This window comes from Gossypium hirsutum, chromosome A07 (genome assembly GCF_007990345.1).
Source record: "Gossypium hirsutum isolate 1008001.06 chromosome A07, Gossypium_hirsutum_v2.1, whole genome shotgun sequence".
Classification (NCBI taxonomy): domain Eukaryota; kingdom Viridiplantae; phylum Streptophyta; class Magnoliopsida; order Malvales; family Malvaceae; genus Gossypium; species Gossypium hirsutum.
In genome coordinates this window covers 52,814,637-52,830,726 of record NC_053430.1, presented here as the reverse complement: position 1 = coordinate 52,830,726, position 16,090 = coordinate 52,814,637, and the positions used below count along the sequence as shown (strand labels likewise).

The 16,090-nt window shown below is 38.0% G+C and overlaps 2 non-coding genes across 2 annotated transcripts; both read left to right on the top strand.

The window, feature by feature from the left end:
• The first annotated feature begins 3,495 nt into the window (after positions 1 to 3,495).
• Positions 3,496 to 3,602, top strand: LOC121203808 (small nucleolar RNA R71). The gene has a single exon (XR_005898744.1). It is a non-coding gene; the product is annotated as a small nucleolar RNA R71 (small nucleolar RNA).
• Positions 3,603 to 11,558: 7,956 nt separating this feature from the next.
• Positions 11,559 to 11,665, top strand: LOC121203855 (small nucleolar RNA R71). Its single transcript, XR_005898790.1, has one exon. It is a non-coding gene; the product is annotated as a small nucleolar RNA R71 (small nucleolar RNA).
• Positions 11,666 to 16,090: the final 4,425 nt, after the last annotated feature.

Genomic DNA, 16,090 nt, shown 5'->3' with positions numbered 1-16,090 from the left:
GGTTTGGGTTAATATTGAAGGTAAATCAATTAATGGCTTGTTAGGCTCAAAGGGGTTCACTAAGGGTCAATTATGAAGGTAGGCTTTTATGGAGTGAATGGGTTAAACCTAAGTGCCTTTATCATCTTGACATATCAAATCAAATGGTGTGGTCTTGACATGCATAATCAAGCAAGTTCTAGAATAACAAATCAATAATGACACACTCAAAGCAACAATAAAAGTGAGCATGAAAGAAATAATAGATACTCTAAAGGCTCAAGATCTCACAAAAATTATGGCTTTTTAATGCTTAAACTTGTGAATTTCAACTCACAATAATACCTAAACTTAGGGAAACAACCTAAAAGTTTATAATTCTTTAAAAATCAACTTATCATGCTTGATTCCCTAATGTCTTAAAGTTTAAACAATACATGTATAAATGCCTATGTTTTAATTCAAGACATATCAATAAAAATCATAAATTAATTAAAATTCATTCTAATAGCGGTATGAGTGATTCACGTGAGAACAAGACAAAATTTAGGGATTTCTAATGATGATATGAAAGACCCCCCACACTTAAGATGTGCATTGCCCTCAATGTACAAAGATAGATATATTGAAAAATATAGATAAATAATCATAAGATAGGGAGAGAAGTGAAACTTCCTGAACGATGAATGAACTCCTTGAATTGGAGTTATGGAGAATAATCAGCCAAGGCAATGATGAGAGTGGAGGAGGATACTCTGGTGGTGGTAGAGGTTCATTAGTCCATAAGTCCTTTGACATTGGAGTTTTTAGTTCCTATTTGATGATGAGCTTTGGAGCTCTTTATGACTGTTAGAAAACCAGGAACTCTTTAGGAAATATAATGGAGCATAATTACTCGTAATGAAATAGTCGAAAATAAAAATTATAAAAACTCAGGATATAATAGTATTAAAAGGAAATAAAAAGTAATTTCAAAAAAATATAAACATAAAAGTAAAATAAATAATAGTTGTTTATAGAGAAATTGGGGCACACGGCCGTGGCACACACCCGTGTGCCTTCATTTCAGCCCGTGTGTTTCATGGTTTTCGAAATTGAGCGCATTGGTGTACACGGCCATGTTGCACGGCTGTGTCAATCTTTGTTCGCTTCTTCCACACCCGTGTATGCAGGCACACGCCTGTATTATTTTGACAGGCTTAACCATGGTCGGTGGGCACAGTCGTGTCACTTGCCCACGTTAATTTGGCAGGATTGCCCAAGGTCATGCCGCACGGCCGTGGCAGCTTTATCGGATCCCATGTTGGGGAAACATTTTTGCTCTGTTTTCACATGGTCGTATCGCACGGCCGTGTTGCATCCCGTGGTATGTGTATGGCCTACGGCACGCCCGTGTGTCTGGCCGTGTGGTTGGGAAAACCCTGTGTTTCAAGGCTCAATTAGTAGGTTAAATGTGAAAAACTAGAATTTAAATAAATCATTACTGTTAGTGCTCGAGTTGCCTCCCGAGAAGCGCTTATTTATAGTCTAAGCCTGACTTACCTCTCTGGTGTGTGATCATGGTGGCTCGAGGAGTTTACACTCCTCATCCCTGCTATCAACTTTATCAATATAAGGTTTAAGACGAGTATTGTTTACCTTAAAAGTTTCGAATTTGGGGTGAATTACCTCGACTGTACCATATGGGAAAATACTGAGTACTGTGAGAGGAATTTCTTCATTAGGTTCAAAAGTGGTAATGCGAGGATCTGCTACATCTAATAGTACTTTGTCTCCAACCTTAAGTTGATTTGGTGATGTATTGATCTCGTCCTGGCTTGGTTTCAGTTTATCGGGTGTTCTTGGTTTTTGTGTCTACCATTCATCTAGTTCCTTAATTTGTAGCCTTCGTTCTTCATAGATAAGTCCTTTTTTGTTGCATGAACATGGCTCGTGTAGGTTTTTCGAACTTATTTCCTGCAAAGTAGGTTGCACCACATGGTCAATTTTAGTAGAATGATTTATACAACCACCTTCCATTTTCGATGTGTTACTCGAATTACGAGCTTGAAGGGTGATTGTTTCGTCTCCCACACGAAGTGTGAGTTCACCTGTGCCAACATCAATTATTGTTCTAGCGGTTGCTAAAAAGGGCCTTCCTAAAATTAAAGGGACATTACTATCCTCTTCTATGTCTAGAACAACGAAATCAACTGGGAATATAAATTTGTCAATTTTAACGAGTACATCTTCAGTAATCCCCCTAGGGAATCTAATTATTTTATCGGCTAATTTAATACTCATCCTAGTTTGTTTGGGTTTCCCAAGACCTAGTTGTTTAAACATTTTATAAGGCATGACATTGATACTAGCCCGTAAATCAGCCAAAGCATTATTTACGTCTAGGCTACCAATTAAACAGGAAATCGTAAAACTCCCTGGATCTTTTAATTTGTTAGCTAGCTTATTCTATAGTATGGCTGCCACATGCGACGCCTCATCCAACTTCCGCTTATTTGTTAAAAGCTCCTTTAAGAATTTGACTATGTTTGGCATCTACGAAAGAGCTTTAATAAACGGTAAGTTAATATGTAACTTCTTTAATAATTTAAGTAATTTACTGAATTGTTCTTCTGTGCGGTCTTTCCTTGTCACGTTTGGGCATGGCACACGAGGTTTGTACTCTTTAGTTACCGATTTCTGGTCATTGTGGTCCACCTCACCCTTATCTTTACTTACCACAGTTTCTTGCCTCTATTTTGGTTCAGGTGCAACTAACTCTTCCTCACATTGAATGGTAATTGCATTGATTTGCTCCCTTGGGTTAGATTTAGTGTTACTCGGTAAGCTACCTTGTGGTCGTTCAGATATCAATTTAGCAAGCTGACCTATCTGAGTTTCGAGCCCTTGGATCGATGCTTGTTAATTTTTAAGTGCTGTCTCAGTATTCTGAAAACGAGTTTCTGAGACCAAGATGAATTTTGTTAGCATCTCCTTAAGGTTTAGCTTTTTCTCTTATTGGTAGGGTGGTTGTTGGAAGCCTGGAGGTGGTGGTGGTTATTGATTTCCTTGGCCTCCCCATGAGAAATTTGGGTGGTTCCTCTAACCTGCATTGTAAGTATTACTATAAGGATTGTTTTGAGGTCGAGGATTATTATCCTTGTAATTTAATTGCTCATTCTCCATGTTGTGGCCATAGGTTGGGTAATCTGGATTGCTCGATCCACCTCCACTTGCTTCGCACTGCATTACTAGGTGAACCTGTAAAGAACTAAGGAAATCGTCAATTTTCTTATTCAAAAGTTCTACCTGATTAGAGAGCATGGTGACCGAATCGATGTTATAAATGCCAGCTACTTTTTTGGCTTTGTCCTCTTAACTTGCCACTGATAATTATTCAGTGACATCTCTTCTATAAATTCATAAGCATCTTCAGGTGTCTTATTATTAATAGTTCCACTAGCGGCTGCGTTGATCATCTATCGAGTCAAAGGATTCAGGCCATTATGAAATTTTTGAACCTGTAGCAAGAGTGGTAACCCATGGTGAAGGCATCTTCTCAAGGGGTCCTTGTATCTCCCCCATGCATCGTAGAGTGTTTCTAAATCCATCTGCACAAAAGAAGAGATATCATTACATAATTTAGCCATTTTAGTCGGCGAAAATATTTTAATAAAAAATTTTCGGTCATTTGTTCCCAAGTAGTGATTGACCCCCGTGGCAACGAGGTCAACCACTGTTTAGCTTTGTTTCTCAATGAAAAAGGGAATAATCGAAGACGAATGGCGTCATCAGAAACACCATTAATTTTAAATGTATCACATAGTTCCAAAAAGTTTGCCAAGTGAGCGTTGGGATCCTCGTCCTGCAAACCATCAAACTGAAAAAACTGTTGTATCATTTGAATTGTGCTAGGTTTCAGTTCAAAAGTATTTGTGGGTACAGCCGGTCTAACTATGCTCGATACAATTCCTATTGAAGAAGGTTTAGCATAATCATACATAGTGCGCGGAGCAGGATTCTGATTAATAGCAATCACAAGAGGTAGCGGATTTTCTTTGTTTTCAGCCATCTCTTCGGTTGTGGTTGAAGTATCGTCCTCTTGCTCTTCCTCTGTGTATCGTAAGCTTCGCTTTATTTCTCTTTGGTTTCTACGAACTGTATGATCGATCTCACTATCAAACAGTAATGGTCCCGATGGGTTTCTTCTAGTCATACACTATAAAAAACCTATCAGGAACAAATAAAAGAAAAATTAGAAAAGAAAATAAAAATTTAAACTGCAAATAAAGTAGAATGGTGTTGCATGATATTCGTAACAGGTTTTAAAGATTTATAAATGAAACGTTCTTGAGACTAACTTATTATCACAATTAAGGCAAGTGTACCAATCGAACAGTAGTATAGTTCAGCAAGACCAGATTGTCGAACCTAAAGGAACTACAAGTACTAGTATTTACTTCCTTTTTATTATCTAGCCTAAAATTTAAGAGGTTTGGTTGTCTAAACTAATTACTAACTAAGAATGCACAGAAAGAAAAACTTGGGAAAATACTTTTAGGAAATTTTGATTGATTGAGACAATACCTAAGGACAAATCCACCTAGACTTCACTTGTTATTTGACTCTGAATCAGACGATTTATTCATTTGACTTAATCCGTAGAAATCCCTAAGTTATATTATTATCTCTCTCGAGCCTAATAACGACTAACCCTAGGTTGAATAATTGAAATCTCTTTCTAATTAACACCCTAGAATTTCATTAACTCGATCTATGGATTCCCTTATTAGGTTTCACCCTAATCCGACAAAATCTTGTCACCCTATCTCTAGGCGCGCAATCAAATCCGCTTAATTATGACAAATTTACTCTTAGACAGGGTCTATTCCTCCTCTGAATAAGAGCTTAACTTGAATCAATATCCTGGAATATCAAAATAAGAATTAAGAACACATAATTAAGATCAAGTCAAATATTTGTCATACAATTCAGATAATAATAACAAGATTTGTCTTAGGTTTCATTCCCCTTAGGTATTTAGGGGTTTAGTTCATACTTATGAAAGAAAACATCTCAAAAGCATAAAGATACAAAACATAAGAAAACCCAAAACTCCTGAAGGAACTTGAAGGGAGATCTTCAGTCTTAATGATGAATCCGGCTCTTGAGATGGATCAATCGACTTTCCTTGAGTAATTCCTTGCTTCCTACTCTACATCCCCCTTCCTAAGTGCCTCCTCAAGTGTTTAAATAGGCTTTGGAATGCCTAAGAGCCCTCAAAATTGGCCTTTTCTGAATTGGACTAAACTTGGGTTCGGCAGGGACACGCCCGTGTGCGATTACTAAAGGTCGTGGTCAAGGCTGTTAAACGGGCACGGGCATGTGATCCACCCGTGTAAATCGTGCTTTGATACTGCCAAATTGACATGGCTGTGTGACACACCCATGTGACACGCCTGTGTGAGGAAGTCCAGGCCGTGTTGTTTTCCCATGGGGGTTCATTTTCTCCATTTTCGGCCCATTTCTCGCTCTTTTTACTCTTTTATGCTCTTCTAAGTATAAAACATGAAATTAAAGGATTAAGAGCATCGAATTCGCCAAATTTAAGGAGAAACCATCCATAAATGCGTTAGGTATGGGGTAAAAATTATGTATAAATTACGGTTTATCAAATACCCCCACACTTAAGCATTTGCTTGTTCTCATGCAAAACCCTCAACTCACAATTAAAATAAATTCTTCTTAACTTATAATTCCTAATAATAATATCTCAAAATAATTCGTAAGTAATCATACATTAAGAATTTGACTGAAAGAACATCAAAGTTCCAAAACATTCCAAGTTGAGTATTTTATCATGAAAGCATAGGTGTCTCCCCTTATCTAAGTAATTACCTTCGACTCAAAATATCATAGAGTTTCACATCCTCACTAAAGATTCACTCAAATCACTCGAGGTGTTTAAGGACAATACGTGAAGCACTCAATAGTCAATAATGAAAAGTCATTACCATAGGCTTGCCTGAAAATCAAATCTCCACCACTATATATTGAAATGAAAATCAATCAAAAGGTCTTTAAAGGGTTGTAACGTGGCTTTGGTTAGGGGGTGTGGTCACAAGCTGAAAGAAAAGGTTAGAATCGAGATTGAATTGAAAAATTGCCTAACTAGAAAAAGTAATTAAACTCAATTGAGTACAAGTGAGCTTTTTCTCAGAAGATGGAATTTAGATACTGCGGCTCAACACTACCGAATTACTACTAATATGTAAGTATGAATTTTTTTTTAAGAAAAAGTCAAATACATAGAAGAGAAAAGGATAGCTAAGCAATTAGTTCAAATCAAATCTCGACAAAAATAGGGATCAAATTAGGGGATTTCAACAATAATGGTTTATGGGTTAATATTGAGGGTAAATAAATTAATGGCTTGTTCAGCTTAAAGGGGTTTACTAAGGGTTAATTATGAAGGTAGGCTTTTGTAGAGTGAGTGGGTTAAACCTAAGTGCCTTTATCATTTTGACATATCAAATCAAATGGTGTGGTCTTGACATGCATAGTCAAGCAAGCTCTAGAATAACAATTCAATACTGACGCACTCAAAGCAACAATAAAAGTGGGTATGAAAGAAATAGTAGATACTCTAAAAGCTCAAAATCTCACAAAAATTATGGCTTTTTGATGTTTAAACCTGTGAATTTCAACTCAAGATAATACCTAAACTTGGGAGAAACAACCTATAAAATTTTAAATTCAAAAGTCAACTTATCATGCTTGATTCTTTAATATCTTAAAGTTTAAACAATCAATGCATGAATGCCTAAGTTTTAATTCAAGACATATCAATAAAAATCATAAATTAATCAAAATTCATTCTAATCATGGCATGAGAAGATCACATGAGAATAAGACATAATTCAGGGATTTCTAATGATGATATGAAAGACCCCCCCACACTTAAGATGTATATTGCTCTCAATGTACAAAGATAGATATATTGAAAAAGATAGATTGATAATCATAAGATAGGGAGAGAAGTGAAACTTCCTGAATGATGAATGAACTCCTTGAATTGGGGTTATGGAGAATAATTGGCCAAATCAATGATGAGGGTGAAGGAAGATACTTCGGTGGTGGTAGAGGTTGGGTTCCACAAATGCTACGCCAAAAGAATATTATATCTCAAGTTGGCTATGGTCGTGGTCGAGCAGGGCATGGCAGTCGTTGAGAACCTTTCTTAGTGGAGTTTCAAGTTCCTGAGTAATAGTGAGCTTTGGAGCTCTGTATAACTGTGATAGAATTAGGAACTCTTTTAGGAAATATATAAGGAAGAATAAGTACTCGTAACGAATTAGCCGAAATTAAAAATTGCAAAATAATAATTATAAAACCTAATAAAAATAAGGTGAAAAAAAAATAAAAAGTAGTCTTAAATGAAAATAAAAGGAACAACATAAAATAATAAGTAAAAGTTGTTCAACATCTTCATCACCAGATGGTTCGCGATGTGGGGGTGGCGATGAGATGTGGAAGTGCTGACAAATCTACTGTAGAGTAGCATCAATGTTATCGAAGCGCCGAAAACACTGTTGCTCAAATCGAGTAAGGCATTCAGAGATGTCAGTGTATGAAGCTGCCGCATGAACTGGACGATGAGGAGGTGGTGGCTGAGACGGTGGGTCCTCGTGATGTGGAGGGACATCATCAGTAATGTCCTCGGGGTCTTCCTCCTCAGTGGACTAGGCGAGGCAGTACTGAGGAGGGTGGGTTCCTAAGTGCTTCTCGATCTTTCTCATATGTAACATGCTCGAGATGCCCTATGGAGATATCTAGCCGATGAGAGTGAGGGAGGATGATTGGGCCGCTGTGTTAAGGAGCCCGAAGTGTCGAGCCAACCGAGTGACGTAGGGGCAACCCTTTCAATGCCGCTCCGTCTAGTAGCGAATGACAAGGGCAACGAAGTAGAGGAGGTCGAAGATGTGCCCATTCGCTATACTCCATAGAAAGTAGGCGTCGTGAATGTTGACGACGCTGGTGCTCTCTCATCAGCTTGTCAAAGTGTGTGCCAAAATAGCATGTAGGTACCTCAAGGAGGGAGAGAGAGCCGATGCCTTGGAGCGGCTGGGATCGTAGGAATCCGAGTTGGGGAACAAAGCATCCCAACACTTCGAATGAGAGCAGTGGATGTGGCAATGAAGGGTGTTGTGCTCGTTGTCTTCTATGAAATCCTCCCTATAAATGCCCAAAGCGGTACCGAACTCAGGCACACTTAAATGGCAGACTAAACCATAGAGATGGAACTGGACCGTTCCAGGATCATCGAAGTTGGTTATGACATCTTGAACATGGAAGGTCGAGCAAAGTTCAAGTGTAAGCTCAAGGTACGTCAGCTCGATGATTGCAAATAAGAGTTCCCATGGATTGGTTGTCAGGAGCGCTCAGACATCGTCAGCCAACTGCTTGTTCAAGTGTAGTCCAGTTAATGCAACAGCCCACACCTAAAGGTCGGGCCTGAAGTATCTGAAAAAGGTCCTCCTGATTTCCTGGTGGGAACTGGAGGAAGGGGTGTCGGTTTTCCGAGATGGGACCTGAGGATGACGCTGCTCCTTTTCGCTTCTTCGAGGCGGGAACAGTCTTCTTACCTCATGAGGACAACATTGTACCTACACTGAAAAATCGAAGTTCAATCAATATGCCCCAAGAATAGTATGAAAAATCAAGGCTATATATTAATAAATAAAACTTAAAATAATTAAAGTAAATATATCAAGTTATGAAAATAGGACTTATGAAAATAATGTTTCGGGAATATCTAATGAATGGATGCATGTGTATAAGCATAAATTTCATGGAAACAAGAAAAATGGAAGAGTGTAGCATAATACGGTAACTAAAATGACATAATTCTTATAAAGAGCAAAAGTATTCTATTATTCTAACTATGAATATTCAAAAATAGTTCAATATAGTAAAGGAATCATGAAATAAGCAATATATTTAGATAAAATAAAGAGAAAAGAGTAAACAAACGCAAAAAGAAAGAACTTGAGGCGTTGAAATTGGTGTTATAGGTGACGAACGGCCGTGGGGGGTAGGGCGTGTGGAGTTGTAGCGGCTAGGGTTAGGGATTTTGGGGGAGGGAGATGATGAATAGTGAGGGGTTTTTATAGATTGTGCCCTGATTTTTGCCTGTGTGTTTCACGAATTTTGAATTTGGATGCGTTTGGCATTCTGCCCACGCACGTTCGCTTCTCCCATGCCCGTGTACATAGGTCCACACCCGTGTTAACTTGACAGGTTCACCCACAGATGATGGGCACGGGCGTGTTTGATAGGTTCGCCCACGGTTTCGAGGTGCGGGCATGTGAAATGCCCATGTTGTTTTGGCAGGTTCACCCACAGCCATGTCGCACGACCGTGGTGACTTTATCGCTTCCCGTGTTGGAAAAATTTTGCCCTATTTTTGAACGGCCTAAGGCACGCTTGTGTTCCTGGTCGTGTGGTATTTAGAGAGTCTGTATACCATGATTCGGTTAGTACGTTAGATGTTAAAAACTCAAATTTAAAGAAATTAATACTATTAGTGCTCGGGTTGCCTCCCTAGAAGCGCTTATTTATAGTCTAGGCTCGACTTACTTCTCTGGTGCGTGATCATGGTGAATCGAGGAGTTTACACTCCTCATCCCTGCTATTAATTTTATCAATATAAGGTTTAAGACAAGTACCATTTACCTTGAACATGCCAAATTTGAAGTGGTTTACCTCGACTGTATCGTATGGAAAAATACTAATTACCATATGAGGGGTTTCTTCATTTGGTTTAGAAGTGGCGATTCGAGGATCTGCTGCATCAAGTAGTACTTTGTCTCCAACTTTAAGTTGATTTTTGGAGGAATTAAGCTCCTCATGGCGTGGTTTTGGTCTATCGTGTTTTCTCGGTTTATGTGTCTGTCATTCATCTAGCTCCTCGATTTGTAACCTTTGTTCTTCATGGATAGGTTCTTTGTTGTTGCTTAGCTTATGTATGTTCTTCAAACCTTTTTTCTGCAGAGAAGGTTGCACTATATGGTTAGTTTTAGCCAAATGATTTGTATAGTCACCTTCGACTTTTGATGTGTTATTCGAATTACGAGCTTGAAGGGTGATTGTTTCGTCTCTCACACGAAGTATGAGTTCACCTGTGCCAACGTCAATAATTGTTCTAGCAGTTGCTAAAAATGGCCTTCCTAAAATTAAGGGGACGTTGTTATCCTCCTCTATGTCTAGAACAACGAAATCAACTGGGAATATAAATTTGTTGATTTTAACGAGTACATCTTCAATAATACCCCTAGGAAATCTGATAGTTTTATATGCTAATTGAATGCTCATCCTAGTTTGTTTGGGTTTCCCCAGACCTAGTTGATTAAACAATTTGTAAGGCATAACATTGATACTAGCCCCTAAATCAGCCAACGCATTATTAAAATCTAAACTACCAATTAAACAAGGAATTGTAAAACTCCCTGGATCTTTTAGTTTGTTAGGCAGCTTATTTTGTAGAACGGCTAAGCAGACCGCGTTCAGCTCCACATGCGATGCTTCATCTAACTTCCATTTATTTGCCAGAAGCTCTTTTAAAAACTTGACTGCATTTGGCATCTGCAAAAGGGCTTCAATAAACGGTAAATTAATATGTAGTTTCTTTAGAAGTTTAAGGAATTTACCAAATTGTTTGATTGAGCGGTCTTTCCTTGTCGCATTGGGGTATGGTAGGCGAGGTTTTTATTCTGTAATCACCGACTTTGGCTCATTGTGGCCTACCTCACCCTTACCTATGCTTACCACTGTTTTTGGCATTGGTTCTGCAACTAGCCCTTCCTCATCTTGAATGGAAATTGCATTGAGTTGCTCCCTTGGGTTAGATTTAGTGTTGCTTGACATGCTACCTTGTGGTCGATCGGAAATCAACTTGGCGAGCTGTCCAATCTTAGTTTCGAGCCTCTAGATTGATGCTTGTTGATTTTTGAGTGCGGTCTCGATATTCTGAAAATGAGTTTCTGACACTGAGATGAATTTTGTTAGCATCTCCTCAAGGTTTGGTTGTTTCTCTTGTTAGAAGGCTAGAGGTGGTGGTCTTTGATTCCCTTGGCCTCCCCATGAAAAATTAGGGTGGTTCCTCCAACCTGCATTATAAGTATTGCTATTGGAATTGTTTTGAGATCGAGGATTGTAACCCATGTAATTTAACTATTCGTTCTCCATGTTGTGGCCATAATGTGGGTATTCTGAACTGCTTGATCCGCCTCCACTTGCTTCGCATTACACTATTGGGTGAACCTGTGAAGAACTAAGAAAAACCATCAATTTTCTTAGTAAAGAGTTCTACCTAATTAGAGAGCATGGTGACCGTATCAACGTTATAAATGCTGACTGTTTTCATTGGATTTAACCTCATGACTTGCCACTGATAGTTATTCAGTGACATCTCCTCTATAAATTCATAGGCATCTTCAGGTGTTTTATTATTTATGGTTCTGCCAGCAGCTGTGTCAACCATTTGTCGAGTCGAAGGATTCAAGCCATTATGAAAGGTTTGAACCTGCAGCCAAAGCGGTAACCCATGGTGAGGGCATGTTCTTAAGAGGGCCTTGTATCTCTCCCATGTATTGTAGAGTGTTTCTAAAACCATCTGCACAAAGGAAGAAATATCATTACGTAATTTAGCCGTTTTAGCCGATGAAAAATATTTTAATAAAAACTTTTCGGTCATTTGTTCCCAAGTAGTGATTGACCCCTGTGGCAACGAGGTCAACCACTGTTTAGCTTTGTTTCTCAATGAAAAAGGGAATAATCGAATACGAATGGCGTCATCAGAAATGCCATTAATTTTAAATGTATCACATAGTTCCAAAAAGTTTTCCAAGTGAGCGTTGGGATCCTCGTCCTGCAAACCATCAAACTGAACAAACTCTTGTATCATTTGAATTGTGTTAGGTTTCAGTTCAAAAGTATTTGTGGCTACAGCCGATCTAACTATGCTCGATACAGTTCCTATTGAAGAAGTTTTAGCATAATCATACATAGTGCGCAGAGCAGGATTCTGATTAACAGCAATCGCAAGAGGTAGCGGATTTTCTTTGTTTTCAGCCAGCTCCTCGGTTGTGGTTGAAGAATCATCCTTTTGCTCGCCCTCTATGTATCTTAGGCTTCACCTTATTTCTCTCCAGTTTCTGTGAACTGTACGGATGATCTCACCATCAAAAAGTAGTGGTCCTGACAGGTTTCTTCTGGGCATAAACTAGAAAAACCTATCAGAAGGAAATAAGAGAAAAATTAGAAAAGAAAATAAAAATTTAAATTGTAATAAAAGTAAAGTGGCTAAAGTAATAAAAATCGAACTTTCCTAATATCCTAGTTCCCCGGCAACGGTGCCAAAATCTTGTTGCGTGATATTCGTAACAAGTTTTAAAGATTTATAAATGAAACGTTCTTGAGACTAACTTATTATCACGATTAATGCAAGTGTACCTATCGAACAGTAGTATAGTTCAGCAAGACCAGATTATCGAACCCAAAGGAACTATGAGTACTAGTATTTACTTTCTTTTTATTATCTAGCCTAAAATTTAAGAGGTTTGGTTGTCTAAACTAATTACTAACTAAGAATACACAGAAAGAAAAACTTGGGAAAATACTTTTGGGAAAATTCGATTGATTGAGACAATACCTAAGGACAAATCCACCTAGACTTCACTTGTTATTTGACTCTGAATCAGACGATTAATTCATTTGACTTGATCCGTCGAAATCTATAAGTTATATTATTATCTCTCTCAAGACTAATAACGTCTAACCCTAGGTTGAATAATTGAAATCTCTTTCTAGTTAACACCCTAAAATTGCATTAACTCGATCTATGGATTCCCTTATTAGGTTTCACTCTAATCCGGGAAAATCTTGTCACCCTATCTCTAGGTGCCAATCAACTCTGCTTAATTATGACAAATTTACTCTTAGAAAGGGTCTATTCCTCCTCTGAATAAGAGCTTAACTTGAATCAATATCCTGGAATATCAAAACAGGAATTAAGAACACATAATTAAGAACAAGTCAAATATTTATCATACAATTCAGATAATAATAACAAGATTTGTCTTAGGTTTCATTCCCCTTAGGTATTTAGGGGTTTAGTTCATACTTATAAAAGAAAACATCTCAAAAGCATAAAGATAACAAAACATAAGAAATCCCAAAACTCCTGAAGAAACTTGAAGGGAGATATCCAGTCTTGATGATGAATCCGACTCTTGAGATGGATCAATTGGCTTTCCTTGAGTAATTCCTTGCTTCCTACTCTACATCCCCCTTCCTAAGTGCCTCCTCAAGTGTTTAAATAGGCTTTGGAATGCCTAAGAGCCAAAGCCTAAGAGCCCTCAAAATTGGCCTTTTTTCGAATTGGACTAAACTTGGGTTCGGAAAGGACACGCCCGTGTGCAATTACTGAAGGCTGTGGTCAAGGTTGTTAAATGGACACGGGCGTGTGATCCACTCGTGTAAATCATGCTTCGATCCTGCCAAATTGACACGGCTGTGTGAGGAAGTCCAGGCCGTGTTGTTTTCCCATGTGGGTCCATTTTCTCCGTTTTTGGCCTGTTTGATTCTCTTTTTTCTCTTTTGTGCTCTCCTAAGCATAAAACATGAAATTAAAGGATTAGGAGCATCGAATTCACCAAATCTAAGGAGAAACCATCCATAAATGTGTTAGGCATGGGGTAAAAATACGTGTAAATTACGGTTTATCAAATGGCTAAAGTAATAAAAATTGAGTGTTCTTAATATCCTAGTTCCCCGGCAACAGCGCCAAAAACTTGATACGTGATATTCGCGTCAGGTTTTAAATATTTATAATTAATCATTCTTGAAACTAACTATTATCAAGATGAAGGCAAGTGTACCTATCGAACAGTAGTATAGCTTTAACAAGACCGGATTGTCGAACCCGAAGGAACCAAGACTACTAGTAATTACCTTTTTTTATTATCTAGCCTAAAAATTAAGGGATTTGGTTATCTAAACTAATTACTAAACTAAGAGTGCACAGAGAGAAGATTAGAAAAAACCATTTGGGAAAACTCGATTGATTAAGACAATACCCAAGGAAAAATCCACCTAGACTTCACTTGTTATTTGACTTTGAATCAGACAATTTATTCATTTGACTTGATCCGTAGAAATCCCTAAGTTATATTATTATCTCTCTCGAGACTAATAACGTCTAACCCTAGGTTGATTAATTGAAATCTCTTTCTAATTAACACCTAGTGTTGCATTAACTCGATCTATGGATCCCCTTATTTTCACCCTAATCCGGCAAAATCTTATCACCCTATCTCTAGGCGTGCAATCAACTCCGCTTAATTATGATAAATTTACTCTTAGACAAGGTCTATTCCTCCTCTTAGTAAGAGCATTAACTCGAATCAATATCTTGGAATATTAAAACAAGAATTAAGAACACATAATTAAAAACAAGTCAAATATTTATCATACAATTCAGATAATAATAACAAGATCCGTCTTAGGTTTCATTCCCCTTAGGTATTTAGGGGGTTTATTTCATAATTATAGAAGAAAACAACTCAGAAGAATAATGAATACAAAACATAGAAAACCCAAAAACCCCTAAATGGAAATTGAAGGGAGATCTTCAGTCTTGATGATGAATCCGGCTTCTGAGATGGACCAATCAGCTTCCCTTAAGTAATTCCTTGCCTCCTACTCTGCGTGCCTTTCCTAAGTGCCTCCTTAGGTGTTTAAATAGGCTTTAGAATGCCTAAGAGCCCTCAAAATTTGCCTTTTCCAAATAGGGTTATACTTGGGCTCGGCAAGGACACGCCCGTGTAGTCTACCCGTGTAAGTCGTGCTTTGACCTTGCCAAAGGGACACGATCGTGGGACACGCCCGTTGAGGAAGTCTAGGCCGTGTTGATTTTCCATGTGGGTCTATTTTCTCCATTTTTGACCCGTTTCTCGCTCTTTTTACTCTCCTATGCTCACCTAAGTATAAAACATGAAATTAAAGAATTAAGAGCATCGAATTCACCAAATCTAAGGAGAAACCATCCATAAATGTGCTAAGCATGGGATAAAACATGTATATGTTACGATTTATCACACTGCCATGTGTCTCAATCGTGTGGAGGACACAACATAGCACACGGGCATGTGGCTTGGCCGTGTGGATCATTTTATTTTGCTGACGTCATAAACAAAAAGTTACATGACTTGAGGACACGGGCATGTTGAAGACACACGAGCGTGTCCCTGTGTCCTCACAGGCGTGTGACCCTGTTTCATGAAAATTTCTCTAAGTTTTCCCAGAGGTTTCTAAAGTCCTAGGTTTAGTCCCGAACCACCCCGATGTATGTTTTAGGCCTTGAAAGCCTGTATAAGGGACGATTTACATGATTTTGAAATGTTTTAATTTGGATGAAATTTTATGGCTCGATTTTGGATGTTTGTGAATGTTTAAGTCTGGTAACGCCTCGAACCCTGTCCTGGCTTCAGATATGGGTAAGGGATGTTACATTTAGTGGTATCAAAGCTACAATTTAATCAGTTCTCAGACTAACCTAGCATGAATGAGAGTCTAGCTATACACGCCACCAATCCGTGATAGTGTGATGTCTCCCGATGCGAATGAGAACCATCTTGTTTAGACAGAGGTACTCTCCAACCGAGCTACACCGACCATGTTAAATGAAGCTAAGGTATTCGAGTAAAGTACAGTTATGATGAGCCTAAACTCAGAAAGTATGAATAAAATTTCATGATATGTATGTGATAACATGTGAGATAAAAATTTATGTTACGAGGAATACTCATGCTTGTTTGATATTCATATGTTGTTGTGCACTTGACTTGTTTGATTAAGTGAATGTGATAAAAAGAAATTCATAAAAGTATGAATAAAGGTTTATAATATCATATTACGAATAAAAATGTCATTTTCCCAATTGGACGTTGAATGTTGATGGATTTTAACGATATCTTTAAATGAGACAAAGGATTATAATGTAATGAACTTATTTATGTTAAATTGATGGATTGATTCATATGAATGTAATGATATGTATATGATGAAGTGC